Source organism: Aquila chrysaetos, chromosome 16 (assembly GCF_900496995.4).
Source record: "Aquila chrysaetos chrysaetos chromosome 16, bAquChr1.4, whole genome shotgun sequence".
Taxonomy (NCBI): Eukaryota; Metazoa; Chordata; class Aves; order Accipitriformes; family Accipitridae; genus Aquila; species Aquila chrysaetos.
In genome coordinates, this window is record NC_044019.1 from 22,078,377 (window position 1) to 22,095,831 (window position 17,455).

Below are 17,455 nucleotides of genomic sequence, written 5' to 3' on the forward strand. Positions count from 1 at the left end.
AGGATATCTTCTGGAATCATCAAACAGATACCCAGAGCAATAAATTTATGGAATATTTCAGTAAAAGTATACTCTTCTGAAAGTACTGCCATGCAGTTCTACCTTTATTCCTTTCCCTTTCTAGGGAGACATGGTTTCATACTTCAATGAATGTTAGTAACATAAATACCATTGATTTCTGCAATTTTAAAAAGGATGTCAAAAGAATGGGGAAAAAAAGGAAAGAATACAAGCTGTTTGAGACTATAAATTTGGAAACAAAAAGGTTAGGTGTTGAATGAAGCATACCGTTATGGAAAGAATCAGCTGATGTTTATGGAAATGGGTGTTGCTTATAGAAAATTATTTGGGTCTGATACTCTGTGCGACTGACTAATTTAGGTGTTAGGCATGTCTGAAAGAGGTGACACTTTGGATCTTTTTACTTCCGAGCTATCCCAGCAGGTTCTGCAACTGTCCCCTCTCTGGTCCTGAAGGTCAGTACCTTCAGAGAAGGTGAATCAGCGCAGCCGCATTATACTGGTGTTAAAATTATTTGTGGCAAAATAGTTAATAGTGTTATAATTAGTGTTCAAATGTAACATCCAATTCCAGTATACACACATTTTCTCACAGCTGTGTTTCAGTCTGCTTGCACGCTCCGAAAAGCAGCACTACTTGTGTTTATCTTCATTTCTGTTTGTAATAGTTTTCTTATGGTAACTAAGTTAAAAGCAATGAGTAAAAACCTTATTTGCTTAAGTTATTTGTAAAACTTCCAGAGACTTCACTGGGATCAGATTTCCATCCTTTTATTTTGTTTGAACGAAGTATGACTGTAACCACTCCTCATCACATAGCATGAAACATAATTTAATTCTGATGCTACTTGCTTAGTCCTGAAGTAAATTCACCCCTGCCAGTGTTCCCGGTCAGACCTCATTCATTACCTCATCTAATCTTCTTAATTTTATGTCTGACTCCGATGCTAAGGAGTAAGTGCATTATTAGAACAGTCTGGAAAAGTATTAATTCACTGATTGTCATCTTGAATCGGATTTTAAAAGCAAATGTTTAATGCTACACAGTATGCTTTCTGATTTGGAGTCTTTACTTTGATGGCATATTTTGAAAAAGTTTTGCAGTATTACTTTTTAGGATAATCAGTAAGAGTAGGTTAATATGCATATTAACCTTGTTCAGTGAATCCCCATCAGCCTTATGTTGTGAAGTCTGGTCTCCCTTTCGATAAATGGGATTTTTATCATAAACTTAAGTATGGACAGGGTTTCAGTTCATTTTCTTTTCTTAAGTCCCTGCAGACCATTGAACCCATGTATGTATCTTTCCACATGTCTTCTTACCTTGCTTATCTTTCTTCCCACTTGTCATTGATAGAAGCTTCTGCGTATCATTTTCTACTTCTGTAACAAAGAGAAAGTACATGTGAGACTTACAGACAATTGTAAATTACTCTGGAAGAATCATGTAATAGGTTTTCATTCAAGAGTTTACTTAAATAGGTTTTGCTAACCATGTAGATAGTCCTTTAGATCTAAACAGAACTTTTGTTCTTATATTTGTGTATTTTGCTGAACTGAGATTGTACAGTCTTGTAAATATTACATCAACATTGGAACTTCAGTGGGGTTTAGTAAGTAACTAAATTTTAATGGCTTTGCCAAATAATTCAGAAAAGGCATTTTATGCTAAGTATGCAGGATGGAAGTAGGTGCAAGGTTATCTTCTGGAGAAGTAAGCATACTGTATGGAAGCTCTCAGGACTGTTTATGTGAGAATGCATAAAATTACTGACTAGATGATAAGATTATATCACAAAATTGTGAAAGTCAGAAGACTTGGACTTTAACATGACTTTTTAAAAAGTAGTGCCTTTCACAAAAATTCACACACGGTTTTACTTAACCACGTGCTTAAATAATTCATAAAATACACTGACTTTAGCAGAGGCAAAGTACAGTCTGTTGCATGTTTACCTATTTCTTTATTTTTGAAGATGGATTTAACTGTATGATATGTTCCTTCTTTATTTGTCCAAAAGTCTCCAGTTATAAGAGAACTCACATACAAAAAATTCTTAACTAAGGTCTTAGTTCAGACTCTGTTCTCACAGCTGAGTGAACAGCTATTGAGGCTAAATATTTGCCATATCTGAATGGAATGTTTGTCTCCTATTCTCAATAAAATATGTAAAGTGTAATTCACCCACTGGTATTTTCTCTGACAAAACCTGTAGTTCTTTGTTAGTATTTATGTACCTAGGAAATCCACCATTTATATCTATATGGCAAATATGAATCTTTTTGACCATAGATTGACTAGATGGGAAAATTATGTATATAATTTTATTTGCATTGTTCACAGATGTGCTTTATATGGTTTATTATGTTTTGTATTTTCTTGTATATTACTAATAAAAACAGATTTTAGTGGGTTTTTGCTTTTTATCCTTTCCCTTCCCTTCCCTTCCCTTCCCTTCCCTTCCCTTCCCTTCCCTTCCCTTCCCCAATATGAGGTAAAAGCCTGAAATGCTACTTAATGCTATTTTATTTTGTCATATAAGAAAGGCCCATGTATGCATTACACAAAAATACCCGCAAAGCACATGCATCTCAGTAATGCCTGAATGCAAAATCATCATTCCTTATTTGTCACACATATTGACATCAGGTCCCTTCGAGAGAATGCTTTCAACCTTTACAGTGATTTGAAATCTAAGAACAGCAAGAAAAAGATCTTGTTGAGACCATTGCCACGAATCAATTTTATCTATCTTTTCATTTGACCTTTCCTCGTTATTAAACAGCTACACTGAGCATTTTTATTTGTTAGAAGTTGTTTTTTGAGTAGTGGCAATGAGAAGGTTATAATAAAACAGTTTATGCGAGTGTTGATTATATTTTATGAATGTTACCATTTATAATATGGTAGGTGTATGTCAGCTCCTCAACAGGAAACTGTATACAGAAACAACATGGATCTTGCAATTTTATCAGGACAATGCAAGTAGATTTCAGCAAGGTTGGTTCCAACTCATCTGTGATAAATGAGAAGATAAGGCAATCAGTGCACACCATGACACTCCGTGCAGCTAGTTAGGCACACTTCAGAACTATTCAGGTGTGCTCACGAAGCTTATGAGTCTTTCATGGGGGGTGTCTCAATATAAATACGTCCTTCATGGTGGCCACTAGAAATGCAGGAGTTGCTTTTCCAAGACTTAACCCAGGTCAGATATAAATAATAGATATTAAGAGTTAGTTCTGATGCGGAGGCTGCGTTAGAGGCTGTATATTTCAGTTGGGTCAAAAGAATGCATTTTCTTTTTTTTCCTTTTTCTTCTTTTCTTTGCATAGCTCCTCTGCTTGACAGATGCCTGCAAAATTCCATCACACCTTTGTGGGGACCTGTTTGGGTCTTTAAGAGAGAAGGTTTCAGCCTCTCAGGAGCAAAGATTTGTATCCAAGGAGTTCTGTTGGCCCTGCACCAACGATTAAAGTCTGCAGACTGTTGCAAACAGGTGAGTTGTCCCACTCTTTAAAAGTCTGCTTTTTTGTTTTCATTTTCAAATGTACTAATTGTATAAAACCAACGGTTGGCACTGTGTCATAAGGAAGTGTGACATGTATTTCATAATCTGCAGTGCCTGTTAGGAAAATGAAATGCTTCTCCTATAATTGCAAAGCCAACAATAAAGGAGTTAATTGTGTCTCTCTTTTGGTGTGGGATGTCATATGTCTCATCTTTTCTTGCTGCATACTGTGCCTAGCTGTGGTGTTCCTTATGTGGAAATTCTCTAAAGCAGTCATTTTTCATTGCTTGTTCTGCACATGCAGTTTTTAATGGTCTCATAGATCTTCCTATAAAACTAATTTAAATAATTATTTAGTTGAAACACTTTTTGAATAAATAAATAAAACACTTCTAAGTATAATTGATGTTGCATTATGAAAAATTAAATAAAATGTATAATATTTTTAAACCTAAGTATTTTAATTACTATACATGTGCCATTAAATAAATATTCCAGACATGCATTTTAATTTGAAAAAATAGTAGAAAACAGATACTGAATATACTGTTTGATAGTTTGGGAGCAATAAGATTTTTTTTTATTAATTGGGTGTTTTGTTTTAGGAAATATAAGTAAGAAAACACCAATCTTGTTCAGCATAGTTACTTAAGTTCATTTAGGTGTGCAAGAATGTACATATTTTTAAGGATTAGGTGAGTACTTTATAAAAATAGTAGACATATAGATTTTCCAGGAAAAGTATTATATAGAAATTAAACAACCAGCTAGGAACCTCTGATTTAAAAATGATCTTGGGCCCCAGAGTTAAGAAAGACTGCATCAGATAGATAAGCTACCAGTCTATGTAGGAAGGGGGAGGAGAGGTGCAAGCAAAGTGTCAGTCACACTGTTTATACAGCACCTCCTGCTGTCAGATCCATAAAGAGAAATGAGAATTGACTTTGGAAGAGACTATTCCTGTCTAGAGCTAATAGTGGTCAGCAAGAAGAAATCAGACAAAAACAAAAACAAAAACGAGAGAGCATGTGTGTGAGAGAGAGAGAAACAAGCAGAAAGGAAAAAAGGAAAAGCTTGTTTCAGAGTGTTTCTGTGTCAGTATAGTGATATATTAAAAAGTGAGAAATATCTTTACACTTTTTGTTGGTAATTCTTCACTTTTAAGGCAATGCTGCCTGTCACAAAAGCTACAGAAATGAAATCTGTTACTTTCCAGTGCTTTAACATGTAATATTTACTCTTTTAGGAAAAAATATATAAAATGCATACAAGTGTTTAGCAAGTGTAATGGTGATTAGTAGAACAAAACAGACAATGGGGTTTCTAAGTAAAAATTCATATGCAAGTAATTTATTGACTACTTTTTGCTCTTCTCTGTAAAAAGCATATAAAGACATTTCAGTAAATTAACTTATGTTAATCATTCCTGTGTTGATTATCTGGCAGTGTTCGGTTGGACATTGTAAATGACAAGAAAAAGATAATAATTTTAGTAGATTTGAAATCTCTTCTAAAGGCAAATGGTTCTTTATAATGAAAGGCTTGCATATAGACATACGTTCAGTATAGCCACCTTGGACATTTTTACCTTTTAAGAGTCCAGATTATGAGGATAAATGTCAGTACAGCTATGACAGTTATTTGTCTACAAAAAAATTATGATTAAAATATTTCAATAAACATTTCAAACTGGTTTAAGTGCTTAAATGAAAATTTTACAGCACAAAGATGTTAAATCTTTTGTGCAGTTAATGTGCTGAATGCTTGTGTTATTTTGAATTATATTACTTCAAAGATAAGATACGACATGTAAGTCAGCTTAAAGTGCCTCTCAATTTTTCCAACCATTTTCTAACTGAAGTTGTGTTAGTACTGAACATAAATGAAATCATTATAATAACTGTAGGTTATGTTATACTGTAGGTATAACAATACTTCTTACTATAATCTTACTATATTTTGCTTATGTTGACATTTTTTTCTAAATAACTAAAACAAGTGTGTTTTGTAAAGAGCACATTGTGATATGATACAGATATAAGATTAGAATGCAAGTTAAGAAAGAACCAGGACATTCAATCAAAATACTATCACTTTGTCCTGTTGTGCTGAGGCCTGACAACATAATGCTATGATGACTGCATACAGTATTCATACCAATATAACATGTAGCCATTACTTGACAACTCTAAATGTATTTTCTTGATTTCTATTTATCTCAGTGTTATTTTGACATTTGAATTATTTGTATTTACTTTGTCTTTTCATTTAAATGAAAAGGGAATGGAAGTAAAAAAAAAAGGAAAATCCTTTGGTTCAGTATTACTCTGCTAAGACGCTATAGTCTGTCCATTGAAATCAAATAGCACATACAACTAATAATATGCTAATACATGTATTTCTATAATAGTATGCTAATACATGTACTTCTATTAAAATCCATCCGGACTTCAGTTTAAAATGCATGTATTGAATTAAAACAATACATAGTTTCTGGTACACACTGTGCACTGGTTGCACAGTGTCGTCTTTATAATCACTCTGTTGCTTCTTGCCCCAGAGGAAGAAAACAGTGAGGAGCTACCACCTCTTTGCTGTAGTCTTTGTATCCTTTTCAAGAGGATAATCAGTATTCTTCAAATAATATTCTTTGAGAATAATACAGGTGAAGTAAAACAGGTAAAACTGAGAGAGTACTTGAACTTTGGGAAGTGGTTTGTACTTTTCTCTAAATAAAGGAGAAAGGAAGAAAATATATATGTATAACAACTATACTACAAAAGCCTTCTACTTTTTTCCTTTAAACTCTTTCTAATTGCAATTACATATCTGTATAATGATCTATAAGCTTCACTAAAATCTTGCAAAGCTTATATTGACATTTTAGTGCCATGAATTCTAGGGCTGTAAAATACAGTTTTCTAACTAAAAGGTAAAATTTAAACAACAGTACTGTTAGAAGTATTCTGCTATTAATATTTCAGATGTTAGCCTTTTGCCTTGCTATTTTAAACATGCTGTGTTGGTGTCTGTTGGAATTTCTGAGATCCCTAAATATATCTGGAGATTAAAATCAGTCCTTTATATATAATGTACGTAACTGGGTGAATGCATGCAAGACATTTTTTTGATCTTCTTGTCAAGCTACTATAGTTTCTATTAAAAATATTTTTAGAAAAAAAGCATTGCCAAAATGAACTTGCTCTTAAGTGAGTTGTAATACATAACAATAGAAATAACATTCTATCGGATAGTATGGGATATAGTTAACACTTTCAGAGATGGGGGATGTCCGTCTCATTAGCATTCTTCATATGTAGTGGTGCTGTTGGTGGGGGTGTTGAAGTAGGAATGCCATTGTGCTGGGTTCCAGTGTTTGGGGACAAACACTGCTGTGGAGGGAACGTGTGAAAAGGCCATAGTACTGACAGTGAATGAGGAAGGCTGTGCTTTCTGTATGCTTCAAGCAGGGAAGCTGTCATTCACAGGCCTAGCACAGCTAAACAGAGGCCAAAAGAGAAGACTCAAATACCTTTTAAAATGATATTAATGATTTTTAAACATTTTCTTCATTTAGAATTACACTTTATTCAAGCTGTTGATCTGTCCTTTACTAAATAATATAAAATGTACACGAACAGCTACATAGAAGAATATCTCGTCATTGTCACAGTAAAGATATATTATGGAAAATGTATATGTATAAATATTTGAGAATCACAAGTGTGCTTTAAGTATATTTAAATGGTTTTGAGCATGTGTTACTTACAAGGGTTTAGCAAAATTTTAATGTCATAGTTAACAAACATAGCCGGTCCCAAGGTTCTATTCTGTGTGCTTTTATTTTTCCTGGAAGTGTGTTATATGTGGGGATGAGGGGACTGAGCTGGGATGAGAAGTGACAGGAAATTGTGCTGAATGTTCATTAGCTTGATCTAGCAGAACTTACAGTAATAGTAATTAATCATTTGAGGCACAGCATATTACATTACATTAAAGTAATGGAGCTAGTATGCAAAATACCCACAAAACAGGAGAGAATAAAATTATTGACTGATTCTACTATTTGCCCTTTCAGCTATGGGAACACAAGCTTAAATGTACTATTTCAAAACTATATATCCAACAGTTTTGCTGTTATTATTCTAAGCTACATCCATAAACATCATAATTCATAAAGTTTTCCTCATTTTGCTACGCAGATCCGTAAAAATATTACTGACTTTAAAAAAAATTGAAATATTGCAAATAGCAGAACAAAGATTAAAAAAAGACTATATTTCTTCTATTTTCTCGCGTTGTTTTCTTGAAACTGCTGACTTAAGTACTGGACGTTGAATACATCTGCAATATGCAAACAAAAGCTTTTCTCCATAACTTTTCCTTTTTGTACTTTATAAGAAACACATCTGTCATTACTATTCAATCGGTTTTCATAGATTTCAGTAATTACATTTTGTAGTAAGATTTCTAATTACTCTTCTGGGTTTTTTTTCCCCTTACAAATAAAATATAAACTAGCTGCTAGGTATAACCATTTTGCAGGGGTTTTGTCTGGCAGAAATGAACAAAATGATACATTTCTATCAAGTATTTTTTTAGTCAATATGTTATTCCTATCATTTTTATATCCATCCTAGTTCACTGAGTTATCAGAAAATGATACCAAAGAACACTTACCCTGTTTATAATGCTGTTTTCAGAAAATTAGATTATATTGTGGTAAAGTTGGCATAATAATTATTAGATATTATTTGAAGAAAAGGAAGAAATTCACCAAAATGCTTAACTTGGTTTCCAGTTCAACCCAGCTTGCATTTGTGTTTTTATGGTTTTTTGAAAGTGTATTCTTAAAGTAACTTGAGTATCACAGTCTCTGTTCAGTACCCCCCCTCCCCTTTTTTTAGACTTAAATATTTGTTTCCTCTTCCTTGCAGCTTCTGCTTTTCTAATTTTATGACATTGACTCACACTGTTGAAGAGGTGTTAAGTATCTTTATGTCCTTCTTTATAGGTTGCAGAAAAATAGATTTTTTTGTCTGTTTGACCTGTGTAGGGACCATTCAAGAAATAATCCCATGTTAAATTGAACTTTGTGTAGAGCAAGATTCCATATGAAAACTGTAATATTTCAGCATAGCTCCTTATTAAAAGAATATAAAAATAGTGTTTCAGTAATTTTGAAATTGAAAGAGAAGACTGCCCTCTTGATAGTTCAGATAAGTGATTCTTAGAATGTTGTATTGTTTATAGATTTGAGTGATGGTTGAAATTTTTCCCACAACTGAGCTGCATTCTAGTTACCAGAAGTATTTTAAGAACCTTAAACTTGTGTCTTTTTCTAAGTGTCATGCCTTGAGCAGGCCTAACATCAGTTAAATGAAGTGAAAATTGCATTCTTGTCTTGATAGAGATGAAAATGGATTTCTGGTCATGAAATAGATGTAGTTGTCACTTTTTTAAAAAGGTGTCAGCAGTTTGCTTCAGCAAGTAAGGTGCCAATTCAGTATGACAGTAAACTTGTGATCTGAGCAATCAATAAAATGCTTCAATAACTTCTGCTTCATTACACTTATAATAAGAGGCTATAGATCTGTGGCACATAAAATGTTGATAAAGAGGATATGTAGGGACTTAGTGTGACATTTTGTTTTAGTAATACAGTAAGTGCAATGTTGCCATCTAGAGTTTGTGCATAGGTAATTATTCTGAAAGTAAAGGCTCTAGTGAAAAAATAAACATTGATATTTCAAAGCCCTGTTCATTTCCATCACTTAGTGGCATGTATGTCTATCTATATGCAATAGTTCATTTGCCTTGTCAAAAAATTGTTTAGGACAGGAAAAGTAAGATAATTTTTAGTATTCTTCTGCTTTTTCATTTGGTAATGTGTAAAACCATGATTCCCCCCGCCCCCCAAACCAACATTTAAATGCATCTAAGAAACAATTATCATCTAAATAGATTTGGTTGTTGCCAGCTACTAACAAAAAATATAACATTACAATGATTTGACAACTGTAAAGGGGATAACGGAAGCTTTGTAATCACAGTGAGTTAATGTTGTGATGTTTCAGATTCTGACCAAGTGTTCTTTCAGTTGATTTATGTATTATGAGACCATAAATGGCTCCTGCTGATTTTTCATAACCATATATTGCAGGGGAATTATATCTGAGCTATTTATCTTGTAAGAAAATTATTTTGATATGTTAAATAGGTTTTTTTCTCCTTTTAAAATGGATGGCACCTGATTGATACAACATATAAAGAGTTTCTGCTATATGCCATATTGCATTTCAAATCAATAAAACTTAATTTAGATCTAGGGAGAGTTTTACTTCCTGGGGAAATTCTTGGAAATCCTAAATTCTTCTGAAATGTATTTTCAAAAGATGTGGGACCAACAGTTCTGTCTAGCAAGCATGAAGGATGGGCTTGTTGAGTTCAGCAATCTAGCAGTGTTTTACTTAGTTAAAAAGAATAAGTGGTTGAGATTACTGAGAACTGGGTAATTAAAAACTTCTTTGTATAGAAAAGGCTAATGTGACTAGTTGCACAGATATAGCATGTTTATTAAGAGGATGAATTATTAAATCTTTTCCTTTTTCTAAGCAGCAAGAATGATATTGCTTCTGGTTTTCCTTCTGCTTCAGTATGTGATTTATAAACAGTTTCTCTTTTGAGTATCAGAGCAGCATTGCAACTAGGGTGGCTGTGGTACTCATGTTTCATGTATCTGATGAGGTAGCTCTTGCTCTGATGAGGTAGTTTCCTAACACTGTCCTGGACTTTATCACCGTAATTTAATTGAGAATTTCTTCTGCACAGAGAATACATGGGTAAGAGTGAATGGTGGAAATCTGTCTGAAATTGTGGGAAGGAGTTAAATGAATACTTTAAAAATGTCATTTCTGCATTGTTTTTCATTATGAACTTGCATTATTTTTTCGTTCTCCCTGTTTGAACATGAATGTTTGCTAGAGACATATGGTTCACGCTAAAAAACTACGTATTAGTGAAAATGTAGACCACAGATGGGGGATGATATTCTTTTGCAAATTAGAAATTAAGCGACCATTTGGGACTAATGAAGTTTTAATTATAGCAGGGTCCAACATCTTTGTCCAATGCATTTGCCACTCATATTTGATTAAGCCTCACTGGCCACAAACCAGTTCACCATTTGAAGATGTGATGTGCTTAGGTGCCTCCTGCATAATCAGTTGAATCCAAATGGGACATGGATTCTTTGGTGATGACAGGGAGGAAAAGGGAAAAGGAATTTGTTATTTTCCATTTTGTTACCAGTCTTGTAATTGGATTACCACAAAACGATGCCCATACTTATTTGAATGAAATGCATCTCTGCACAGAACTGTGATTTTGACTTAATTTGAGCATTTAGAATTCATAGAAGCAAAAGTCTTGAGACATACTATCTTTGACTTCGATGGCATATAAAATAATTTTGATCATCTGGAACCAGGTTCTAAGGATTTGTCAGACAAATGACTAAATTCCTGTATTTTATCTGTCTTTATGCACAGTGAGATTATTTCAGTTCATCTTGGACTACTTTCTTTCTTTAGGGATTGTGCAAGGTCAAATTACATCACATTTGCCATGGACTAAAAGTGAATAAATGTTCACTCAATTAGCTCAGTTGACAAAGGGTAGGTTGTCAAACAAAGTAATTTGAATGTGTGCCTGAGTCTGGGGGCACTAAGAGATTCTTCTAGTATAACTAGGCTTTCAATAAATTTCTGAGTTTTCAGTTTTGTTCTATTATTCTGAATTAAAAAATATTAAATATATTGTTGAGTAGGAGAAAGAGGTTATATTGTTCAAGTTATATTGTTCATAAATTTTCTGTAAACCCATGTAGTTTACATGGAAAAGACTGAATCAAGATTAATATCAGATCTATCATCTTAGAGTTATGTAAGGAGACAGCTAAATGTGGACTATCTCCTTGCATGAAGATGGGACTATACTTGCAGTACTGTCCTAGCTGTTTCCTAAATTCAGCACTGACTTTTTTTCCTTATTGTGAGTTAAATGAAATGCTGCACAATTATTAGATCTACTCTTTGAGTTAGTTCTTCCACTAAGCTTATCAAAAGTTGTTAAAATAAAAAATAGAAGCTCAATTTAGAACTTTCTGAATATACTGAAAATAAATCATTGCATTTTACAACTTTGAAAGTAATTACAGAATTCTATTGCTAAAGTCAGTGGAAGTAGGTTTGACAGATTTTCTCTAAATTACTCAACCACCTACAGGTATTATTGCAAAGATTCTTTTGAAATGAGAATAAATTTTATAGAGTTACAACAGCAAAGTGAAAGGGTATGTTTGATAGATTCCCTGAACTGTTTCAACACCCACAGGTATTATTTGTAAGAAAACAATCATGCAGAGTCTTCAGCTGGTTAGAGAGGGCACAGCATTCCATCTTCACCTGACATCCTATCTGTTCTCTCAACATCCTGTGCCCCCTGCCTACCACCCACTCCTCCCAAAACAATGCTCACCAAGAGAGTTTTGTCTGAATGGACAAGAATATGAATGTTTTTTAAAAGAATCTGAACAATGTAGAAAACACATTGTTTGTGGGTGACGAAAAGGCTTGAGGTGGGAGAAGAAAAACTGTCTTTAGGATTGATTAGTATTCTTCACTTTCTTTCCTAATTAATCAATGTTATTCTTTAATTGTTAGAACCTCTCAAAGGTAATTATTTACCGGCTCAAAAGCTGAATGTAAGAAAAAAGATCCAAAAGACAAAATTGAAAATTTTATTTGCTTTAAGTCTCTCTTTTTCATTTGATTTGCATATACCAATCTGGTTTGTCTTTTCAATTATTCTAAATACTTGAGTCTTGAAATATTCAGTGGGGGTTCTTCAAACACATTGCATAAACTTTACCTACTTAAGTTTTAACACTAGTACCTTAAGTCTGTAAAAATGAAACATTATGAAGTTGTGCATTTCTGAAAGATGCTTGTTTCGTGTTACAGTTTTATTTCCATAAATTAATTTTAATTTTTTTCTGTAATGCTTAAAAGATCCCAAAAGACCAGACCTGTTTATGGTGCATACACTAGATTTATTATATTTCACACAAATGTAGTTTCCTCTACCTTAAACCGTAATTTTATTAAAATTTAAAAGCCTACTCTTCTATACTTTGAAATTTGTCCATTTTTCCAAAGATTTTTTAAACTTGTTTCCATTCTTTTTTAATAATCTGCTGCATTTATCATTTTGAATCTTGATTAATTACTTAAATTCATTATTAACAAAACAAATATTACCATTTAAAAATTAAACTGAATCAGTTTTATTTTGAATAAATTAGGGATGTAAATCAAAACTGTCTTCTCAATTTACAGTGACTTGCAGGTTTTGAGGACATTAAAATAAATTATTTCTAAACTTTCTTCTCTAACAAATGGTGCTAGATCCATCTTTTCCTTTGTCTTGCTGAACAATTTTTGTCCTAACCCTTACATTAAGAAATAGAGCAATACCTTCCTTGACTTTGTACATCTGAAAATAGTTAAGTGCTAGACTGCCAGACTGTGCTGACTTAACCAAACGTTTTCTTAAGAGCATCCAGAACATAAGAGAGTTCTGTTGTCCCATCTCAGAGTGCTGCAGCCCTGTTGTGTTCAGATCTGATTTATGAGCTGCAGTCTTTTGTCCAGAACTAGTGATAAATATCTCTATCCTGGCACCATTTGGGTGTACTCACCAACCTGTGTTTCTTTTCCAGCTTGATCTTCTCTGCAGATTATCTTTTGCACAGAGACACCTCTTAAAATTTCAGTATACCTATCTATTTCAGTGGCTTGAGAAGTTCATTATCTGACTGTTCCTGTAAGTGTCACTTTACTGAGTGGCAGCTAACAGGGCCTGTATTTTTTTCATATGTTCTTTCAGCAATCAAAATATGAATTCTACCTTATTGGACTTCTGAAGAGATCTCACAGTTCAGGCTCAGGCATGCAACTATGTGAGACAAGAATGTGTTGCAGCCTGTACCAGTGATGATTCACTATTATTGTGAATCTTTCTCTACCATTGTAGCAAAGAAACCACTTGCCAATATTCCTCATTGTGAATTTTTTCCCTGAGCCATCACAGCTCTGTTTCATATAGCTAAGTCATCTGAGTTCTGTGCCATCTATCAAGTTGTCACACTCTAGTGTCTTGTATACAAAAAATCATTTCACATAATTTCTAGGTAAGTGGGATTTTTTCCCAGTTTATGTCCTGGAGTCTTAAAGACAGCAGTTGTTCAAAGTAAAAGTGAAGTTCCATTGGGCTAACTAGCAGTGTATATGGGTATTATATATCTGTAATTTTATATATCGATTGCAAGCCTGAGTTGGCCTCTTAGTCAAAGTTGCCAGCTATTCACTGGTGCAGAAGCAAACTTTCTTCTTAGCACAGCCTGATGTGATTGTCAAAGCAATTCAGAAGAGAAGTGGAAGAATTTCAGCTTGCTGTGCCCATTGGGAGAGACCCAAATATACACTCTTCCTAGGGCAGAATGGTTGACTGTGTACTGTTTCTCTGTTATGACTATGTCACATCTCCACAGGATCATTTTTAGCAGAGTCCTGGTGTTGCCTGCCAGAAGGAAAGGTGAATTGCATCAGTTACCGGAATTCTGGCAGTCCTTGTTTGTTCACGTAGCCCAAAACATAGGTGTACTGCAAGAAGTGATATGGATGTATTGGGTAAGATCAAAAGCATGCCATGTTTTACCCTGCTTCCCAGACTGAGCTGTTAACAATAGTTTAACCAGGGCATCTGTGTCCTAAAATTTATGCACCTCCACTTTTTTACATTCAATCTTACTTACAGATCCTGACATCTCTGGTGTCAGAAGGGAGAAGACTATGTAGAAGGAAGAAATGGTATGTGAAGAAGGAAAAAATGGTCCTCAGAGTGTATAACTTTTTATATTGTGTAAAATGGATACTTTCTGGGGGCGAGGAAGAAATACAGGGGGAAGCTAACAACAATGGACATTCACATTGACTGTTTTAACATTTAATTAATGTGCAATTCAGACAACCATGTTTAGGACGTAAATTATGCATTCAGCTACACTAGATCAATGAAAACACCTACTGGACATCTGTTTTAATGCATGTGATTACTCATCTAAGAAGTGCAGTTGGAAAGCTTAGATGGAAATTAAATTTTGGAGATTGATTGAAGTTAGTTCATTTTTGAAGTCTGGTTTTATGTATAGTTTGGATTATGTAATTGTGTTATAGCATTGTGCTCTTTGTCTAATATGGAAAACCACAGGTGAAAATATACTGTAATCTCTATATTACTATCTGGGACCAGTTGTCCAGATATAAAAGAACTAACTTTACCTAGTTACAGAATCATCAATATAAGTCAATATGCTGGCAAATAAAAAATATTAAATTAATTCTATCTACTGAAACTGCAGCAGAAAAAGATAATGTTTCTTCTCATTCTCTTCCCACATTTTTTAACTGCCTCTTGGCTCACTGAGAAAGTCAAGTAAGCCTTGTACTGACCAGCTGCTTGAAAGCAGCAGATTTTTTGGAAAACTTGTCAAAATGTGCTTATCAAAAGAAGAATAAATTGCTGACAAGATAACAGTCAATTGTGAATTACCAAAGAATTTTTTAAAATGTTTTCAGTGAAGTACAGCAATGGAATTCTACTGGTAAGACTAGGTAGTTTAAATTTAGTAGTGTAATTAGTCACTTTGGTTAAGCACGTACATCACTAATTTGCTAAATTATGTTTATATGTATAACACTGGAAAGTATGACATTTCGTTTTTGCTGTTTGGATTATTAAATATTTATTTATTATTTACATATTTTTATTACTTGAATATCAATTCAATATTTATAGGTTAAGTTATAATACATTAAAGTGATCGGTTAGAAAAAAAAGAATTTTTTGAGCTGCTTCTCCCAGTCTTCAGTGACGTATGGAAGGAAAAATGTTCTTGAAGACCTGATATAACTATTCACTCTTTAAAAGGTGCAGAACTTGGTCTAAGGACTAATTTTTCAGGTTCTGTGAAAGGAGACAATTGAACGTATCTCACTAAAAAACTTAAAGAATTTGGATAATTCACAACGAACATGTTGAAACCTGCAGTAACTTGGTTTTGCCCCGCCAAGATTGAATATAGCACAGACTTTTCTGGAAACAAATTTTATGTAGACAGCCAAGTGTCTGTTGAATGTTTTATGGTTAATCATGTATCTCCCAAGATGCAGAAAATACAGTTATGAAGTCTGTAAAACAAGGAGACAGGCCTTCAGTGTTGCTGCTAGCTGAGATAATTGACAAAAACCTTTTTTGATAATTGAGAAATGTGACTTTAAGTCTTCCAAATAACTGCAAGGAAGTAAAAACTAGAATCACTATTGTACTTATCTACCAGAGGCCCTTATTAAAAGTCCAGATTGAATTGAGGCTTTAAAAAAGTAGAACTGAAGAGGATGTCAGAGTCAGGCTTGTGCTACAACCAGGAGCCGTATCATACAACACTTATACTTACCAGATCAAATTCTACATAAAAAAAAATAATTGTGGTTTCTACTCTCAGTTTTGCTATCATAAGGCTGTCTGAGAGCTTTAGTGCTCCAATGATTAGAAGCTTTCTTCTAATTTCCATTCTCCAAGTTTTCATGTCTCTCTGATATCCATTTCTTACTGTTTTAATAGAGTTTCTCTGAAAAAGCTCTGCATCTTCTTTGCTCTTTACCTCCTCTCCATATATTTTTAAACAGCAGTCATATCTTTTTTCAGCCTTTTTTTTTGCTAGACTAAACCAAATCCTTCTTCCTCTTTTGTGAGATGCTCTTCATTGCTCTAACCGTGATACTATTCCTTATCTGCGTATGTCTTGGTTCTTACTAGAACATAAGAAAAAGGTGCACATTATTTCAAACTATTTCATGGCTTGTTAGGGTGCTTTCTAGTTTCATGGATTTTTTTTCTCTTTTAAGCATAATTTATATTCACTATTCTCTATTCATCTGATGGCCTTTCTGCCATAAAAAATCTGTTAAAAATATTTGTTATTGGGTATTTGACTATACATGGCAGTTGATTCAAAATTCTAAAATGAAGATTATTTTATTGTCCTCAATGTATTAAATATCTTGAGTTTTACTTCTAGGTCAGACCATATTTCATCATTAATGTACAGTGCTACCTTACTACATTTATTCTTCTGTATTTTCTGAAAAACTCATGCCTTTCAATACTTGTATTCCACTCATAATCTTGCACTATGTTTGCTACCTCTGTAATATAGAGTTTCACATTCTGTGTTAATACATCAGGTTTTTGTTGTTAGGCTTGTTCCATTAGTATCAACCACTTTGGGATTTTTACAGATCACACCCATTTTTCTAGTCACACAGGGTTTCAGTAGTTCTTTCAATAACTACTTAACCTTTCCAGTTAATGTCTTCTACAATGTTATCTATTCCTCTGATCATTAAAACTAAATGTGAAAATATTAAAAACCTCTTTTCTCATTTTCCAATTCTTAATAGTCATGTTAGCTGGTAAAATGTGAGCAGATATTAGAGTATATGAATTTTTTGAATGAATGAGTTCTGGAAGACTGAAGATGATGGGGCTCTCCTTTGAAAATCTGCATAAGCTATTTATTATTATAATAACTATTATCAATAAAGTTATATTTATGAAATACCATCTATATATTAACAAATATCCTTTAATGATTATAGATCTATTTGAAAGAGTCTGTGTTATAATATGGTCAGGCTTTCATGTCTAGATCTTTCAAAAACTCAGAATAAAATTATACTCAGTTGTTCTTCATTCTTTATATCTTGATTCCTTGTCCTTTGCCAAAACTATGTTTTCTCC

The 17,455-nt window shown here is 33.5% G+C and overlaps 1 long non-coding RNA gene across 1 annotated transcript in view; it reads left to right on the forward strand.

Moving 5' to 3' along the window:
- LOC115352142 overlaps nt 1-17,455 on the forward strand; it is a 212,902-nt gene that overhangs the window by 46,017 nt on the left and 149,430 nt on the right. Inside the window, exon 10 of the long non-coding RNA XR_003927000.1 lies at nt 3,357-3,520. This is a non-coding gene — a long non-coding RNA (uncharacterized LOC115352142). The remainder of the gene's footprint in view (nt 1-3,356; nt 3,521-17,455) is intronic.